At 37.7% G+C, this 16,860-nt stretch overlaps 1 long non-coding RNA gene across 2 annotated transcripts; it reads right to left on the reverse strand.

The window, feature by feature from the left end:
* Positions 1-1,237: 1,237 nt before the first annotated feature.
* On the reverse strand, positions 1,238-15,286 carry LOC135365631 (uncharacterized). 2 transcript variants are annotated; one of them, XR_010413814.1, is made up of 2 exons: positions 15,041-15,286; positions 1,238-8,952 (listed from the first exon to the last, which is right to left on the reverse strand). It is a non-coding gene; the product is annotated as an uncharacterized LOC135365631 (long non-coding RNA). The 2 variants fall into 2 exon arrangements; XR_010413815.1 differs by lacking the exon at positions 15,041-15,286 and adding an exon at positions 14,350-15,030.
* Between the last annotated feature and the right edge of the window lie 1,574 nt (positions 15,287-16,860).

Raw genomic sequence — 16,860 nt, forward strand, 5'->3', positions numbered from 1 at the left:
TTAACAAGATTTCAACACAGAACAAGATAAAAGTCAACTTATTTCCTGAACTACTGAATCAGTCTCTGGTAATTCTGACTGAACCTGAACTCATTTTTTTTAAATATAATTTTATTCCAAAGTCTATAAACCCTTCTGTTTTCAGCCCATTCCCTTCAATAAATGAGTTCAGTTCGCCATTTGATTTCAATCAGCCACTTTATTCCATTTTTTCTGACCCATAACTGCTCTAACAAACCCAGACACATTCCCAGAATCCCACACTAAGTCTCAGGAGATGGTATAGTAATTAGCATGTTTTTAAAATTCAGAAACTTTCTTCTCAGAACATGCAGAGTCATTATGAGACCTTATTTCACGTTCAGCTATGTTCTCCTCCAACTCTCCATGGACTGCTCCCACCATGTCTGATGAGTCTTGTCATTCCCTGATCAACTTGTGCATGTCTGCTTCTGTGCCTTTCCTCATTCTATTTCCTTCATCTGGTTTGCCATTCCCTCCCTCCTCTTCTTTTCTTTCAAGGTATAGTTCAACTATCCCACCCTGTAGGAAGTCTTCCCCAGTCCCTCTGGCCTTCTATAATCGCTCACTTCCCATAGCCCCATCCATGTTCATAGTGCTCTCTAGGAGTTGCATATCCTTTACTCCATGACTAATGAGGCTGTGGGCTGCTTTTATCCATAATGTCAGGTGTATAATCAGCCCTTCATAATTGTTGCTTGAATAGAATTGAACACCCAACAAAGATAATAGGAGAGAGAAGCTCAAACTTCATAACTCAGCTCATGTGCGGGAGTTTCCTCAAATCCCTAGCACACATTTGATCTCTTGTCAGTAAGAAAAGCCTTCTCCGTAGTATTTAGCATGTATTCCCAAATAGGTCATTATACCTTAAGAATTATTAAATTTCCACCTCACCTTCTCAGAGTGGATAATAAGGAAGCTTTTAACTGGACAAAAAATGAGATGTGACCCAGAACAATGAGTGGGCTAAGCATGGATCTCCAGATACTTTCTACATTGGCATTTCTCTCACCTCCTGTCCAAGCACTGGGCTTTGCTTTATGAGTGAACGTGTGGGGGTCCATTACCGCCCCCAAGAATGCAGCTTATCTGAACTCACCTCTAAGCTTAAGTTACTCCCCTAATCTGAACTGTCCTTCCCCCACTCCACCACTTCCTCCTTCAAGACCAAGTTCATTGATTATTCCCTCCAAATTTTCTTGACAAGAATCAGAAAATTAGTACTAGAACTTCTATTTCTATTGATCACAGCCTTAATTAACAAATGGGGGGGTACTGAGGCTAATTAGGTTAGGTGACTTATCTAAGAACACACAGCTGCCCCAAAATCCTAGTTGGCTTGGACTTGTAATCCTACCCCTTTACACCATTCCCACTTCAATATTTCTTCACCTTATTTTGCTCTCAGTCACTCTGTCTGGTTAGAGTTTCTTCATGTGGGATAGAGACCTACAATTCTCACTAGCTGGTAAAGTCCTGGCACAGGATTGTGAGAGTCAGTGTGATGCAATGGAAAATATGGTATTTGGAGCTAAACAAACCTAGACTCATAGGACTCTACCACACTCTGACCTTGGGCGATTTATAGAACTCTCTGAGCCTCGATTTCCTCATCAGTAAAATAGGACTAAACATAAGTGGGGCCCAGTGGAGTGCCAGAAGTTTGGACCAGCCATTGAGAAAATCAACACCTACCAGAGCCTGCTGTGTGGATGAGGACAAGTGCCCTATGCCGGATGGCCTGGAGAAGACATGCCATGTCTGCCTGGCCCCCTTTCAGTTCTAAACAGTTCCTTCATTCTGCTATCTGGGGTAATGTCTACTAAAGTAAAACACCAGCTGGTTTTCAAGAAGGAAAACATGTATGCTGCCTCTGCATAGAGTCATAAGGAAAAACAACAGATAGCTTTCCAAAGATCTAGTCCAAAACATAAAAATTAAAAACTTTAGCTCTCTGCCAAAATGACTTCAAAATATTCTTGAAGAGTTCAAAACTCTAAAGCCTGACCTTATGGTCAAGGGCATCAACCTCCCAATGCAGCTATTTTTGTCCTCTTACCTTGTCCAAAGGCCACATTTCCTTCTTGACGAGATATCCTGTAACCCTTACCCCTGGGCCCCTAAGCAGGGAATTCAACTTTTTATCGTTCCAAAGCAAAGTGAAGCACAAAGTCTGCTCACTGAACCAGGGCCAGATTATGTCATATATCTACCTTTTAGAAAAAGGATGCCCTTTTATTATAAAACAGAAAAGAAAGCCCTAAGTGTGCTACATGTTTTCTGGTTTATATTCACACAGTTAAATGAGTAGAATAATACTAAAACTTTCACACTGGAAACCTCAGAAGGCTGGGTTCAGCAATGGGCAGAGGTGAAATGACTGTCTCATTCTCTAAATACCTCTCATGTTTCCAATTGTACCAATGAGCATGTAGTTGTTTCTCCCTTTTATAAAATAAAGAAAATAATTCTTTTTTTAATGCATGGCTTTTAGTTTTTAATAAAATGAATGTCAGTTACTGTTGCTATTTTCATTCCCAAATAGTCTTTACTTCCCGAAAACCAAAATAGTTTAGAGATGGAGGGACAGTTTGAGCTCAGATTTACTAAATTAGCAAAAAACTTCAAGTTCTCAAAAGTCTGATGATAAGTCTATTCAATTCCCCCTTTTCTTTTGATTTATAGATATAACTGTGCAGATTCACTTTCTCTGATCAATAGTCAATTAAGGATTGGGTAAACTGAAAAATAATTCCACATCTCAAAGGGCAGCCAAATCAAAGTTTCTCTTTTTTTTTTTTTTTTTTTGAGATTACTGCTGATTGCTCCCTATAGAGCTTCCTTGGAAGCCTGTAGCGGACAGCGTTGGTGCCTTGTCCCGTCCATTTACAAGGCAGGTGCCCCCAGTAAGTGAGTGCTGGCTGCTGCTGGCTCACAGTTGTCCCCTTCTCTGGAGAACTGTCCTCACCAAGAATTGCCTAAGGGGGTAAGTGCCTCCTCCCACTCCCCACAGGGCAGGGCGCAGCCACTGGCTGAGCTGAAAAAGCATAGTCCCCTTGCTGCAAGGTGAGATAATCCTAGAGTACCATTCACACTCCAGAGCTACCCTGGGGCTCCACTGAAAGCCATGTCTTTGCCAGATTTTCTTGCCATTTTCTTACTTCCTTACAGGTTTCTCTCTCAGTAAGTTATTTGCATTAGGTAAGTAAATCATTCTCGTTTCGGGTCTAAAACAGTGCTTTGGGAGACTCTAATAAGGAATATTAACATAATTACAAACACATAATGTATATAATGATTTCAAATAAATTTCACACAGTTTTTAGTTGACTGAGACCTACATCTTTTAAAAACTTACAAATTATTACAAAGAAACAACCAGCTCACCACTCCCCATATTCAGATATGATGAAATCCAAAATGTTGTTCAGATTAACAGCAAGATCCAATGCTCTGAATCACAGAAATCAGAATAAAATGCAATTATTATGTGTGGCATATGTGGTGGGGTTTTGTTGTTTTTGAGAGAGAGAGTATGCCTGTGCGGGAGGGGTGGGGGACAGGAGAGAGAAAGAGAATCTTGAGCAGGCTCCACGACCAGTGCAGAGTCTGTGGTGAGTGCTTAATACACAGTTGACAACTGAAGAATTTTTTGCCAGTATTTACTTGATTGGAAATAATGCCCAATTCAAGAATGAATTTGACAACCGAATGGTTATAAAAATGTTCTTGAGGCTTTTATGTAATTTTTTGTTTGGATCCCAGAAGACCTGCTTAACAAATAGGGGTAACTATACAGTTTTGGGGGAATAGAAAAAGGGAGTTTGGGCCACACTCCAATGTTCAACCAGCCGTTACAAATTCCCTTGTGATCTTGACTCCATTATCCTGTCCCATGGCCCAGAGGAAAGGGTGGAGCTAGTGGGTCCCAAAAGAATCCTTTGTACCTCTTAATGCACCTGGAAGGCAGGACTAACAGCTCTATGAAATAATAATAAAAATACACCCAAAAATGTATTAATGTTTTAATGGAGCTTTTTGAAATCTTAGCTGACAGATTAATAGATTAATAAAGTGAAACAAGAAATAAAGAGAAAAAACTGGCATACTGGTCAGTTATTCAAATAGAATCTATTTGTAATTCATAGGGTAAGTTGGAATTTCCCTTTGTTCAGGAGAATCTGTTTTATAGCACAATCTTGATCCAGAATAATTACATGCAAACAGAATTTTAAGCTATAAAAACAAACTATATCCTTACGAACGGTGGCTTCAGAGTCATAATGCTGAAGACCAAAACTATACTATATCACTTTCTGGGAAGAATTCAAGCAAATGATAGAAATGTAGCTTAATCATGTCTGCAATATATAGAGGTTAATCCTGCTTTAAGTGCTCTATGAGCTCTAAACAAAACAAATTGTATTTTAAAACAATTATCCATGACTCAAACAGCTGAAGAGCATGTCTACATTTAAATGGTCAGTCCAAGAGAATATATATTTTTTCCAGTGAGGTTGTTGTTGTTTAAACAATTCAAGAGAGCTTCTTTTAGAATTACCTTCACAGAATACAGTATATTCTTTTGAAATTTTTCAGTGGTGAAAAAATCTTCGCCCTTTGAGGTTGGATTTGACCTGCAAAAACAACCAGCACCTACTTTCAGACAAACCTGAAGAAAACTGAGTAACAGAGTTGGATTGTTAAGGCAATTACAGAAGAGTGGTAGTTGACAAGAACACTCAAGCATAAAAGAAGTTAAAATGAAGGCAGCTGCTATATTCTGGTCGTCCACACCCTGACCCAGGTGTCTGTCTCTGGGTGTCAGTCATCATGGTGTGTTTTTCAGGTGGACACTAAAATCTGCTGAGCTTTTCTTATAGTCCTGAAGTTCAGATCTCAGGACATAAATTGACTCATATAATAACAATATTCTCAGCAGTAATCTCAGTGGGATTGGCTTGAAGATGGACTCCTTGCAGCCTATCTGCTTGTCAATTACATTACCATAAATCTTTCTGTGGCAGTGATGAATGATAAGAGCATGGACCTTGGAGCCAGGCTGCTTGGGTTCAAGTCCCTGTTCCAATACTTCATATTAAGGCTAGTTAATAAACTCTCTGAGCTTCAACATCATCATCTGCTAAATAGACTACCTTCCTCATTCGGTCGTTATGCAGATTAAGTAATTTAACACATTTCCAGTTCTTAGAACAGCGCCTGCAGCATAGTCAACACTAAATAAATATTAGCTATAATTATTTTGTGTGGTGGCTCTAATAGGCAAAGAATGGGGTGCCTGCATGGCTTGGTTGGTTAAGGCACTGCCTTCAGCTCAGGTCATGATCCTGGAGTTGCAGGATTGAGTCCCGCATCAGGCTCCCTGCTCAGTGGGGAGTCTGCTTCTCCCTCTGTGGGATGCTCCCACTGCTCATACTCTCTCTGTGTCAAATAAATAAATAAAATCTTTTTTAAAAATAGGCAAAGAATGAGTAGCTTGCCTTTTAAAACAAAAACAAAACAAAACAAAAAACAGCACTTTATTGATTTAGCAACTATACTCTCCTAATCTAAGTCAAAGAACCTTAAAAGGATCAAAAGTCATACAGTGATTCACAGGGCTCTGAATATACAAGACACAGATAATCCTGGAGAGGCATTTTAGAGTACCATAACTATAGATCCCAAAGTAATTTTAGGAACTGCCAAAGACATAGTGTTATTGCTGTTACCAGAAAGTGTTGGCTGTTATGCTGTATTTTGTTGAATATAAAATACCACAGATTGAAACACACATCTGTTTCAGAGATACAAATATGAAAACAATGTGTGCCTAAGAATCAATGAAATATGGTAACAGAAGTTTCTAAGAGGACATCTACCTGTCCTCTTCCAGGCAGAGTCCCAACCCCGAAAAGGGAAACCCTCCCAAGATGGTATGTGACAAAGGTGACAAATGAGCTTTGAGTTTAGCATAGTGAGAAGAGGAAAGCCCCCGAGGGAAGACCATGTGTTATATGAGGTGAAGAAAATGCAGAAGAATGTGGAAAGTTTTGAGTTCCTAATACAGGTGTTAAAAAACTACCCAAGTGAATTCTGAAATTCAGAACTATTTTTCCATCTGTAGAAAGAGTACATTGTTCCCCTTCAAAAGTGAAACAACCACTCAAGAGGGATGAACTCCCAAACTTCTCTTTCCATGTTGCCCTATGGGTTTCTGGTAGCTCCAGGTTTGGACTGCAACCATAATTACCCTCACCTGGGCCAGCTGGTCTTCATCTAACAGTACCAGAGCCAAAATACTCTGCAAATAGCATTAATAAATGAAATGGGTCAGTAGGCCTCAAAGGTCTAGATCCCCTTGGTAATTTATATTCCAATTCAACAAATATTAGTCAAAGGATCTGGACTAGGTGCAAGGTATTGTTTAAAATGGGACCAGGTGCAGAGTGTTTTGCTCTAAGGGATGAGAAAGATACTCAAATTTGGCATCCACCCGGAACTCCATTCTGTACAGGGCATAAAGGGAATATGAACTGGGAGGGAGGAGTGGGAAAGAGAGAGGAAGGAGGTTTACATCTGTAAAACAGTCTAATTTTCTGAGTGTCTTGGACTGCCCTAAAAAGAAATTTGCGCAGAAGTATAGAGAAGCCCACCTTCTGGTAATCCACTGTAATCCATCAATCATAAACTTTAAAGACACTGAAAAAGTGGTCCTAAGTTTCTTTGTATCTCACACCCTCTGTACCCCCACCAGCCTATGGATCTAATTTGCAAATCCATACCATATTCCCTATATAAGAATGACTTTTGAATCCATCTCCTCAACTGATTTGGAGGCACTGTTGCATAAAGTTTAATCACTGGAGCAAGCCTCTGAGTGAACCTACTGCTTTTCTGCAGATGAATGGAGTATTATTCAAGTTTGACTCATCTCCTAGCATAAAACCTGGAAGATAAGCAGCAGCATAATTTATCCTTATATTTAAAATTAGGGCAGGAAAAAATATATCTTACTTTTATCCATTAAAAAATAACTTCTTATTAGAACAATTAACAGTCAAGTTATATTTCAGTACTTTCATAGTTATTTAATAATAATATTGCTCATACCCTATCACAAGTAATTCTAAATTGTTTAATGTCTTCCATTTGTGATTTGGATCAAATATTACTTGAATGAGATCACTGAACATCTGGGAATTGAAAATGTTACATTTATGCAAGGATTTTTAGAAACTAAGATTGGCATATATTATGGCAGGAACTGGCAGGGATCTATCTCCAGACATTTACCTAACTCAAATTTTCCTTGTTTTTTCATCTTATATATTTTTATTTTTAAAAAGATTTATTTATTTATTTATTCATTCATTCATTTATTTATTTGAGAGAGAGAGCACACAAGGCAGAGAGGGGCAGAGGGAGAAGAAGAGAATCCCAAGCAGACTCCCCACTGAGTGCAGAGCCCAACACAGGGCTCAGTCTCACAACCCTGAGATCATGACCTGAGCCAAAAATCAAGAGTCAGAGGCCCAACCGATTGAGCCACCTAAAAGCCCCCATCTTATATATTTTTAAAAAACAACTGTCCAAAATGTAGAAATGAATGTGTTTGGTTGAACCCTCTCTAGTCTCTTTCATAACTACCCCATCAATGGCATGGTTAACATTTTTGTATTGCATTTTTCTCACTGGCAAACTGAGCTGGCAACATTTTCACAGCCAGTCGCCTCTGATTTATTGGTTACCTTTCAAGCTGATGACCTCATAGCAATGAATCTGAGGTCTTCTCCCCCCCACCCCCACCCCCATCCCCAACGCTTCCTGGTATTTTTCTGAGATGCCAGAGCTCCAAAGTTTATGCCATTGTCTGAGTATCTAAACGATGGCAATGATAAAGCACATGACATCATGTAAACTATGTTATTTTGACTTTTAAGTATTCCTTAAATATAAATCTTGGCTAAGGCTGCCAAGAGATTTGGCAAAGGTCAGCCTGGTTTTATTCTCCCTTGGTGGGTGAAACCGGAATTCCTTGGCCTTACAAATTCTTGTGGTCTCCACAAACAGCTCCTCCTTTCTAAATCAAGTTCATCTTCAGTGTTTACTCAAATGTGTTTGGCCCACTAATACTTCTTTTAATGAGAATTCAGTTCCCTGCCAGAAGTCCCATTTGGATCATTTACTTTTTCTTTGTTGATCATATCAAGCAAATCATTACAAATAATAATACTGTAATAACATAGTTTTTTCCAGGAAATGTCTTCTTGCTGATGACATCTAAGACTGGATATTATTAAAATCTGACTTTTTTTTTTTCATCCTGACTGCGCTGCAATTTAACACCTCTTGAAGAGAGACAATGTGGAGAGATTTTCTGGCTGGTGATCAGCATTTCAGGTTGGTAGTCAGATGAAAGCTCTGACAGAACTCTTTCCAAGGATTTGTTGTGCATGCTCAAATTCTTTGTTCTATGTTGACTCAAGCTGTTTTATAAAATATCTCTGTAAAGACAGGCCATTGAGGCAGTTCAGAACTAAACAGAAAAATAATCATTTCATTTGTTTTTCATTTTCCAAACATGTATAATCCAAATAACTTCATAATGCTTTAATGACTAATGCAAACTGTACCAAACTTAATGCAAAAACCTTATAAAAAGTTCCATTTTGAAATAACAGCATTTGCCTCCATCTTGTATTTCATCTGCTCGCATCCCATCTGTTCTGATGTTCTCCAAAAGAGATTCTCCTGAATTAGAGAAGGAAACAGTGGTTTTGATGAACCATACAGAATCTTTCCAAAGTAAAATTTGTTTCCAGCAGAACTTTGTACAGCACCCTTAGTAAATCACCTCTCCAAAAAAGTGGCAAGAAGGACTTCTTTTGGCAGTAGATGGATAACGACAACAAAAAAAGGTAGCGTCTAGGGGGTAAAAACATTCAATCTTAATGTTAGGATGTACTGGCTCCAATTACAGAATACCAAATCAAAAATCAAAAATAACATATAAGAATTTCTATTTTGCTTAAACCAGAAGGGCTTACAGCACAGCTGTAAAGGGCTGTTAGCCCAGCTGTTAAAGGGCTGATAGCACAGCTCAACAATGTCAGAACTCTGAGTCGATAGCATCTGTTGAATCCTCCACCCGCTCACTCATTTCTTCAACATGCCTTTATATATTCCACTGGCTTCCTCTGTACCAGCCCATGTGCTAAAGAGGGTAGCACATGCTGGTCCTGGGCCCAGTACCATGCAATTATGGCTGACACAAACAAAATGCAAGGGAAGGTCTTTGTAGTTAGGACACTAACTCCCTCTTTATGGAGAAAAGGCCTATATAAATGAAACCAAAGTAAAACAGTCTGACACAATAGTCAGGCAGTCACACGATTGTCACAGACCATATCCATCTGGGTATGAACTCTTATGGGCAAAGTTAAAACTGAAAATTTTTCTGGGCAGTTATTTAGTGGCTTATAAAATTGACTCAAAGGTGGAGGACTAAGATTGGAAACTGGAGAAAATCAAAGGAATCCAGAACCAAGGTCATATAAAAGGAATTTCTTGACTGTGAAGCCACCACCAGACTCCAGGTGTGAGACACAGTCTCTGCCAGATGAATTCTGAATTGTCATTTCATTGCACTGCTGGCCCCTTGCTCACACCTACCGTGAGTTCACTACCTGTGGGACCCCATTCTAAGCAAGTTAACTCTATCTCATTTAATCCTCAGAATAACACCCTAAAGAAAGTAACCGTCCCACTTCACAGGTGAAAATACCAAGGCTCACAGAGACTGAGCCCTGGGCCTAGGGTTTTAGAGCTGGTAAGGGACTGGCACTCAAACCCAAGCAACCTGGCTCTACCACATTATCTGCCTCTCAAAGTCTAGGCAGGAGCCTCTGAGTTCCTGAGCCAATGGCCTATATCCCAACCACGAGGAAAAGCATATATATGACCTTTTTGGCTTCCAAAACTCACACATGGCCAATTCTCCAACATTGGAAGAGAGATCAAACCTGGCAAGGAAAAATTTACAAATACCATTTCAAAGACTACAAAGAGACAGAAAAGAAATAAAACAAGTGTAAGATGAAAACTTGGGAAGAAACATCCTAATTATGCTCAGGATATAACTTCCTAGATTCAGCCATATTCTGAATGTTTGTTTCAGCCTAGAAAAAACTCCGTATCTTGTTATAGTTTATGGGAAGACAAATTAAGGTCAAGCATTATATTTTTGCTTTTGCTCTCTTTAAATTATGCCAAGACAACTCTGATAAAAGATAGTTTGTCTAATGTCAGTCCTCAGATCAGTGGAGATAAAAATGTCCTTACTTCATCCTACTTCTCAATTATCTACATGATTTCCAAGAAATCATATACTTAAGCCTGAACACAGAGAGGGTTTTATTAAACACAAAAGAAGGAAAACCAAACTAGACGAAAACAAAAGAACTCTGGATATGGAGTGGGAGGAAAAATATGACCATTTTATGGGTGCAAAATTAAGCTAGCCAAGTTGAGGCCATCTTTATTTCTAAGGAATATAGATAAATAGTTGTGCCCAGACCCATCTTTGTATCTCCTCTTAGCACTCTGTTCTGAATATATGGTCTTATCTCAGTTTATACTCCAATAGCAGTACAGAGAAAACCCTAATGTCAAAGTTCACAAAGATCGACTCTAAGGAATAGTGACTAGAATTTATTATTTTGCTCCCAAATATAGAGAAAAAGAAATTGTGGTATTGCCAAATTACCTCTTGGATCTGTGTAACCAATATCCAATAACCACTACAATATATACAAGACTGATGTATTTTGATAGCAGGAATGGAAACAAAAGCGGGGTAAAGGGAAATTTCAAACTCCTTAAAAACAGAAACCTATTCTATTCACTGTGGACTCCAAATTGTAAGAACAAAATTTTGAAGGAAACTCTAATGTCTTCTTTGACAAAAGAATGTAACCAGAGATCTTAAGTATATAAATATGCAGTATTTTTGCTTCAGAAGAAAACTCTGGATTGGTAGAATTCAGAATGTGAATATTAAAGGCCACATGCCACAGGACCTGGTCAGCTAAGTTAGGAACAAGAGAATAAAATGAAGGCCACATCTCAGAGACAAATTTTGCTCTCGTATTTCCTTTTTCATATTTTGAACACAATCTATCTTCAATTTCCTGAAATGTCATCACTCTCCATTTAATAAACAAATGATAAAAAAATCTCAAGCTATGAAATTAGTGGCACAACAATCTTCGTTTGTTTTTAAACCCCCCAGTTAGCTCGAAAGGCTTGAAAGGCCATTTGGATTTAGAGCCTAAAGTCAATGACTTTTCAAGAAGTTTCCTGTTTTCTTTCTTCATACAACCATATGAATGATAAGAATTTGTAACATAAACCTTTCTGTATTTAAACATTTCTACTGGTTTTAGTTTTCACCATGGGACTCTGACTCTCAAAATATCATTACTTTTATAATCCCTGAATTTGCTTCTTGAAAGCTTTCCAATAGCCAAATTGGGCAATTGACTTTATTGTTTTTGTAATAACATGGGCACTTAGGGCAAAGGAATCTTACTCATCTCTGACTGTTTCTAATACTTGTTTTTCATTTGTAAGGATAAATACTCTAAAAGGAAGTTTTTGGTGACTGGGAAAGTCACAATGTTATTTCTATTTAAACTGACTTTCATTAAGAAAACTTCATACTGAGTTAAATCAGCCTATTATTCTGTCCCTGACATGATGTATTCTGGAAAGCCGTGATCACTTTCCATGAAGTTAAACTCAAAAGGTCAAAAATGTACTCAGAAAAACTTTAGTTTTTCTTAATAATTATAATCATCTATAAACTCAATCTCTTTGTAGTTTAACAGAGAGAACTTTGAGGAAATATGTTCCACATGTACTTACTCCTCACCTAGTAAAATCATTCTTGTTTGTCCCAAAATAAGTTCACTGAGCATTCAAGGCTGCCTCTAAAATTTTCTGATATTTGAAAACTTATTTCAAATATTTTCTTTATAAGGAACACCTTTTACCTTCTGTTAGGAAGAATGATGGATTAAATGATTTTTATGTTCTCTCCTTACTTTCTCTATTTTTATGTACTCCTATCAATCCATAAATACATTTGGCCCTTGAACAACATGGATGGGGAGTCAGGGGCACCAACCCCTGTCCAGCTGAAAATTCACATATGAATTTTAACTCTCCAAAAACTTAAGTACCAATAGCCTACTGTTGACTGGAAGCATTGTGAAATACATAAACAGTCGATTAACATATATTCTGTTGGTAGATATACTGTATTCCTACAATAAGATAAGCTACAGAAAAGAAGATGTTGTTAAAGAAAATCATAAGAAAAAATACATTCACAGTACTGTATTGTAAGAAATCCACATCTAAGTGGACCTGTGCCCTTCAAACCCATGTTATTCAAGGGTCAACTGATCTTCCTTTTAAAGATATTCGCTAGTAATATTAAGTCTGTTGTAGACATGTTATCAGGTCTTATTGATCCTTGATTACTTGATCAGCAAAATGAGAAGACTGGATAGAGATGATCTCTAAAATAACTTTCTACAGTTAAGCTGAACTTCGGATGAAATGTCACGGTGGGAACGCCACTTCAGTCTTGCTCTATGCTTCAACAAAAACACAGTCAACATCGTGCTCACTTGTAAGTGGACATAAATCTAAAATGTTTTGCTCAGTCAAATTATCTGTTTTGACTTCAAATTCCTTAATCAGGTACAGTAAAAGTTGCCAAAAGGATAAAATTAGTTTTCCTTCTGCCTTTGGCCCTGAAATCTGCATGTTGAGCTTCTCTATCTTTCCTCTGTGGCACCCATTCAGTGCTCTCATGCTGGTGAAGGTAAAACTTACAGAAAGCTTCTGTATGGTCTGAACTTACAAAATGACTTCTTTCACATAGAAAAAAATCCTGAAATAGATCAATAGGAATTACTTCACCCAATACATTAAACACAGAGTTGGAAAAAAAAAAGTTTGTTTTTAAGAGGTGTAATTAAATTCAGACTCAAATTATGCAAAATGAGTATTTCAAGTGGCAATATTGAGATTTAATGATATAATAGAAATCTTATACCATGTAGAACAATGTTTATACAATTAATAATCTCTTAGGTAGTGCTTTAAGGGTTTAACACCCTTCTTAGGCACCCTGATTTATTTTTGTTATTAGATATAAGTTTTGTTCCTTTTAACAGACATTGTTGCTTCTACACACATCACTTACAGGGTAAATAACTTTATGACAATGCAGAGCAATCATCTAATACTGTGTATCTGTTACTAATGTAACAGATTTAAATTAAAGGATCTCACAAATTATACCAAAATAAATTCCAGGTGGATCAAAGAGTTAAAAGTAAATGAAGAGAAGGAACAGAGAAAGTTTTGGGAAAAAAAAAAAACTTCACAGTAAAGAAAGCCTTTTAAAATACAACTCAATATATACAAACCATGAAATAAAGAATTGCTGGACTCAGCTATATAAAATAAGAAACTGGGAAATACTTGCAATTCTTAACACTGACAAAGGGCTCATTTCCCTCATATATAAAGATCTCCTAGAATCAATAAGAAAAAGAACAAAATAAGTAGAAAAAAATGGGTAAAGAATATTACCAGAGAGATCGCAGAAGGGAAATAAAAATAGCTTTTTAACATATGAAAAGATACTCTACTCCACTTGAAATAAAGGAAACACTAGTTCAAATTTTACTGAAATACTTTTTTTCAAATGTCAGATTTGTAAAGATGAAAAATCTAACGACATGACTTGTTTGTGCATTCTCATACATTACAGATTGGAATGTAGTTGATCCCTCTAGGGAGGGAATTTGGTAATAACTACTAACATTTAAAATATGCGTATCTTTAACCTAGCCAATTACACATACATACACACACACACACATCCTGCATACACACTCACACCTCTGTAAAATGACATATTCTTAAGTCTATTCATTAACTATGGTAAAATTCAAAATAGCAAGATAACAAGAGTAGCTTAAAAGTCATCAAGAGTTAGCTGATTTAAAAAATTATGATGTTCCATACATTGGAATAGAATGCTAAAGAGACTTCTAAAGAAAAGATGAGGAAGCTCCTTATGTTCTGCTGTGCAACAAAAATCAAGATATATTTTCAAGTTAAAAAAAGCAAAATGCAGAATATCATTTGGGTAAAAATGAGGGCAGGGGAACCATACATGTAATCACCTGAATATACACAGATTATCTCTGGAAAAACATTCAAGAAGCTAGTAATGGTTACCTCTAAAGAGAGTAACTGGGAGGGTGCCTCGGTGCCTCAGTCAGTTGAGCATCTGATTCTTGGTTTCGGCTCAGGTCATGAGCTCAGGGTCCTGGGATCCACCCCCTTCTGTGTAGGGCTCTGTGCTCAGTGGGGAATCTGCTTGAGATTCTCTCTCTCTCTCTCTCTCTGTGCTTCCCTAACCCCACTTACACAAGTGCATGTGTGCACACATAAGCTCTCTCTCTCTCTCTCTCTAAAATAAGTAGATAAATCCCTTTAAAAAATAAAATAAAAATAAAGAGGGGAACTGGGTGAATGGGGAACAACATAAGTAAAGTGAAACTTTTCAAAAGTTGTGGACCAACTGAGCACTTATTGCTCACACAGTACTACCAGGCACTGTGGCACAGGATTTCTGCCATTATGAAGATACCAGGCTATTAGAAACAGAAAGCTAGCAGACATGACACATTAGAGAATCACTATGTGTTGGATTGCTTGGTCCTAATCATAAATGCAACTGACACACAGAGGAGCTGGAGACAGAACAGAAACACAACTTGTGAGCTGGCTTGGTGAGCCAGTATTCCTCACAGAGGCGAGAGCACGAAGGTGTGGGGGAGCCTGCCTGTGCCAGGGATTGGATTAGTAGGAGTCAACTCTTTTTCTTTTTTTCCCTCCTTCTTTCTTTCTCTCTCCCCACACCTACCTCCGTTTTTTTCCCTTCTGCTGTGGCTGTTACTGTTGCTTTCTCCTCCTCTTCTTCTTCTTCTTCCTCCTCCTCCTTCTCTTGAAAATGGGCTTCTTACCATTCACATCTCATGACCACGAATCTTTCAAGCACTTTAATGACAGGCAATGACACCAACTTCCAGTGATCTTGCCAGCACATTCCCTGGCACAGAATGTGCCCTTTTCCTTTGTTTTGGTCAAGTATTTATACAATGAGCATGATATCCTTATAGACCTAAAGCACTGGATATGGCCCTACTACTGTATGTATGTATGTATGTCTATTTATGATGATAAATTGATTGCAAAACAAATATAAGGAAATGTCCATATTTAATAATACCAAAATTATTTCCATGGCATAGAAATGCAATAGGAGTTTTCTATTTATCTATCTTTATCTCTCTCTGATAAGCGATTATAAACAAGAAATTTAATTAAAAATGCATGTATTTTATATATGGAACACTGAAAGTGGCAGAATTAAAATTTCAGCAGATTACAGCAGCAAACTTCTGGGTTTTACTTGCTTCTTTCATCAGAAAGTTTCTTCCATTTTCCTACATCAGTTCTGATTTGAAAATTCTTAATAATTGCCCAAATTTGCAACAGAGACACACACACAGCTTGCTTCCTACTCTGGAAGTCTTCTCTGTGCCTTTGGCTGGAAAGTACGAAGGAATCAAAGCATTTCCTTAAACAATGGAAGCCAACATAAATCCACTTATTCTAAGAAACAATAGAAATGAAATTTCCACTGGGATCAAATTCAACACAGCCGATTAGCATTTCTTTCATGCTAAATATTTGGCTTAGATGTCAGGTTTGGGGTTAGCAGAGGTGAGTCCATTAGCCATTATATTAAACATGAACATTCACCAAAGAGTCATTAACTTGTGTTTTACTTCTTCAAATGTCCTTTCTCATTCTTAATGATCATATTAAATATCCTATCTTGGACCATAATTGTTGTTTGGTTTTCACATTTTTCCAGTTTGACAGTAAGAGTCTTATTCTAGAACAATTAACAAACCAGACCACCCACCAGCTGCCAAATGGCAATATTTTGTTGTATTTTATGTTGGGTTCTTAATCCATCTTCAGAAGCATTTATATCTTGTTAATGAAAAGACTCTTATAGTTGTTGTTTCTACTCAATATGTAACCCAAGTAGACAGGGGTGGGAACCCAAGAAAATACCAAAAGATGTATGTTCTTTGGAAAAGATCACTAACCTTGTTTATGCATCCAAAGCAGGCAAACCTTTTATAATCTTTTCAATAAATCTGGTACTTAAAACAGACTCTCAGTCTGCTATCACGAAAAAGCTAGACCTAATCACAGGTTCTGCGGGTTCCAGAATATACCACATATAATATATAATATACCACATTTATTGTCCGTGTTCTTTTCATCCTGAGTGTCTGTCTCCCTTTCCTCCCCCTGGCCATTTAGCCTAATGCACTCACCTCAAACGCCAGCACTTACCTGTGCTTCACTTCACCTTCTTTACTCTCTTTTTCATGATTTTAATTCACCTATCTCCTTCAACCCCAGATTCTCTTCTTTTTGTAAACCAGGCCTCAAATTTCTGGCTTCGAACCTTGGCTTCAATATCTCCTACTGGCTTTCTTTACCTTTCACCAACCTCCAAATGTTTTTCTGGGTTTTCAGACCTCTGCTTCTTTTTTTACTCTAACAATACAAATTCTTCATTTTTGGCATCCATCACTGTCCCCAGTGAGACTGCCCTAGTACATGTCTCACCCTTAGGCAATCACAGAATCAGGAAACATC

The sequence above is a fragment of the Mirounga angustirostris genome, unplaced genomic scaffold (assembly GCF_029215605.1).
Source record: "Mirounga angustirostris isolate CCGP_5_RB_7025 unplaced genomic scaffold, mMirAng1.0.hap1 SCAF_8, whole genome shotgun sequence".
Classification (NCBI taxonomy): Eukaryota; Metazoa; Chordata; class Mammalia; order Carnivora; family Phocidae; genus Mirounga; species Mirounga angustirostris.